The sequence below is a fragment of the Suricata suricatta genome, chromosome 9 (genome assembly GCF_006229205.1).
Source record: "Suricata suricatta isolate VVHF042 chromosome 9, meerkat_22Aug2017_6uvM2_HiC, whole genome shotgun sequence".
In the NCBI taxonomy this organism is placed as follows: Eukaryota; Metazoa; Chordata; class Mammalia; order Carnivora; family Herpestidae; genus Suricata; species Suricata suricatta.
This window is the reverse complement of record NC_043708.1, coordinates 69,158,564-69,161,972: the sequence shown is the minus strand read 5'-3', so window position 1 is coordinate 69,161,972 and position 3,409 is coordinate 69,158,564.

The following is a 3,409-nucleotide window of genomic DNA, read 5'->3' as shown; positions in this document are numbered from 1 at the left end:
CATCTCCTGCCATTGGTGGCAATTTGCTGATACAGTGACAGAGCTGGGATTTGAAGGCAAGTCTAAGTGTGCCCCTGAGCCTGAGTGCGTTGTTCTGAATGGGAGTGCACAGATATTTAGCCCTCCTCCTGTGAGTGTGTGAGGGGAAAAGTAGGGGAAATTAGTGAATCCCCAATTTCCTTGGGCCTTATCAGCCTGTGGGTATGCATATGGGATGAAGGGGCATGCTGACCATTCTGTGTCCCTTCCAGTTCTCCTCTTTGCTCTTCAGTACCCTGCCCTGTGTCCAGTTCAGGTCGCAGCTTGTCAGTGGCTGTGCTTCTTCACCTAAGGCCATAGCTCCTTCCGGTGGCCCTTTATAGCTCCAGCTCTGGTCCATTAGTTGGTTCCAGTAACCACATCGTCCCCTTTCCCTTTCAGGCCTATGTGGTAATGGTTTTCCCCACACTAGCCCTAGAGTCTCTTACTGGTTTTACTTAAGCCTGCCCACATCCCATAAAGATCCATTCTTTAAACTTCCTTCCCCTTTTGAGAGGACCATGTGCTTCCTATGGAGATCCTGACCAATATGAGGAGCCATCACTCTCTCCGGGGCTAACTCCAGTTTCCTTGGCTCCTGCCTCCACTTGCTTGTTTGGAAAGGCCTTAAGTACCCACCATTCTTGGTGCCTCAGGGAAGCCACTTCTGCTCCAAGGGAACCCACCAGGGCAAGCTGCTCTGGGTTCTGGCAAAGTCAAGGAGAAGCCTGTCTCCCCACTGGGTTACTCCCACAAGAAGATCCCAAACAGGCTGCCTGGGTCCCAGGGCTCCCCACCCCCATCTCCAGGAACTGGAACAGGCCTGTCTGTCAAGCTTACAGGGCAGACCCCTCCTGTAATCTCCAAGAGCTTTCTCCGGAGGCTTCTCGTTCCGTATGCAAACAGGCTTCTGGCTGGGCATGCTATTCTGTTGCCAGACATGTCGAGACATATCAAACTCTCCTTAGACCTGAGCTAGGATCCTTCCATGCAAGGTTGGGAAGGGGAGTTTGGGCCAGGGCAAGGAAAGCCTCCAACACAATCAAACAAATTTTAACCTAATGTTATAGGAAAAGAATCACCGAACATATTCATGCTGGGAGAGACTTGGATTAAAAATTAAGAGCTTTGCACATTGCCATCTTTGTGCTCTTCTTGCTCTCCCTCTAGCTGAAATATCACTGCGCCAGAGAGGCCCCATCAGGGGACTCTTCACACACCTTGCTTGATTTCCAGTACGATAGTTGTCATTCCCTGAGATCACGGCTGTTTCTTCTTTCTTCACCCATTCCATGAGGGCCAGGAGCTATGTTAGTCGATGCTGTACTGCCAAGGCCTGGCTTATAGTAAACACTTAATAAATGTGTGTTGAATTTGTTGAATGAGTGAATGAATTTGGCCCAGTGAATGAACTTAGATGAAGAAGCCCAGAGAGGTCAAGGACTTAGCTACCTGCTTAATCATGCACAACTCATCACTGGCAAAGTCGGACTAGAGCCAGGCTATTTAACTAAATCTGCTACAGTGAGGAGGAGAGGCAGGGGGAGGGCATTGGTTAGCGGGAAGGGTGAAGAGAGCCTGGTCTAGGATCCAGGCTGGTGGCAATGGGAAAGAGGGCATCTCTGGGAGGGTATGGTGACATATTGACCAGAGGTGAGCTGGGGATAAGAGACAAGATCTAGGAAGGGAAAGTTAAAATATATAGGGTTTCTCTTCTGTGCCAGAAAATGTGCCAGGGGTGGTACCTGTGTTGTGTATCTGTGTGGTCTCGTTTATGACCTGTGCTGTAGGTATTATAAGCCCCATTTTTATGAGCTAAAGAAATGGAGGCACAAGAGTTTAAATAAATTACCCTCGTTTATCTATCTATCAAGTACCTGACTCCTCAGCCTGACCTCTTTCCATCCTCCTTTGAATTTAGGATTAAACCGGAGAGTTTTACTTGAAGACGCCACTGCGTGTGGGGTCCACAGCCGTTGGAAAAGGGCAACAAGAGTTATGTGTTTATTCAGGGATGAGTAGGAAGCAGGGGTCGGTGGTTCTCACCCTGCTTCACAGGAGAAACTGAAACACAAGAAGGCAGGCACCTCTTCTGATACAGGGCCAGCAGACCGAGGTGGGAAGGGTGGAGAGGACATGAAGTTCACCCTGAGGATCTTTGAGGTCAAGGTAGTATAAAGAGGCAGGACAGGGACACAGATGGGGCTGAGCAGAAGATTGTGGAGCCAGAGGTGACAGAGATCACCTTTTCCTTTTCTGGATTCCAGTCTAGGGAGAAGCAGGGGTGGGCCGGGATGGGCTGAATTCCAGTCTAGGAATAATATGAGTATACTAGGGGTAGTTTGAGAGTATGAGCCCCCCCACCTCTCCCCAGTTGGGCCTCTTCCTTGCAGTGGGGGGCTCTTGGCCCCTTGCCTGTCTGGACACAAACACACCATGGCTCAACAGCGCAGATGTTCCTGGGCAGGCTTAAAGTCCACTGCCCTTTGTCCCCATAGGTACACTTGTGCCTGTCAGAATGCGGGGCTCATTTTGGGTTTGTAAAATAAAGGTCACTGAAGCCCAGGACCAGACACTGCCCTCCACAGAGCCAGGTTCTGTTCAGGCCCCACGGCTGCATAAGGTGTTCTTTGTGCTGGGGATGCCTCCAGGGCCGGGTGTTGGAGGCGGGCCCCCAGCCCAGAGCTAGTCCCTGACCACCGATGCCAAGCGGTTGGCTGTGGGTCGGGGGTTGAGGGATCCCTCAAAGGCTGCGTTTCTGACCAGACCCTCACTCCCATCCTGAAGCACACCCCTCCCGGCCCTACTCAAACTTACTAAAAGGGGCTTTCATTAACCTCGCCAGAGTGAAACCTCAGGCGGCTGTCCCCGCCCTTCCAGCGCTGGGGGCTTCAGGAGGGTCTGGGCTGCCTGCCAGCCCCCGCAGTCCCCAGACTTGGGGGTGGGGTGGGGAGGCGGTGCCGTTACCCTCTGCTTCCTGCTGGGTTTCCAGCCCAGAGTTTCCTCAGGCCCCGGCCTCCCCGGCCTCCCCGGCTCCCCACCCAGCTCTCCTTTAACCCTTTCCTCCGGGGGAAGGAGTGGCATGGGTTCTCTTTTCCGCTTCTCCGGGGAGGGCTGGGAGGGACGCGGTGGGAGGAGCTGGGAGAGTGTCCCCGAAACCAAGCCCCGTCTCCCCCACTGGAACGCCCCTCCTTCCCCTTCCTCTTCCTCTTCCTTCCACCCAGGAAAGGGGAACGTGGAAGGAAATTAACTTTGACCCCTGATTCTGGCTTCGGGCCTAAAACTTGGGTGGAAGCCGAGGTTTCCAGGACCCTCTCGCCCCCTCCCCCCCGCGCTGTGGCCCCTCCTTCGGCCCTCCGCGTCCCTTCAAGCCAACAGGCAGATGGTGGAA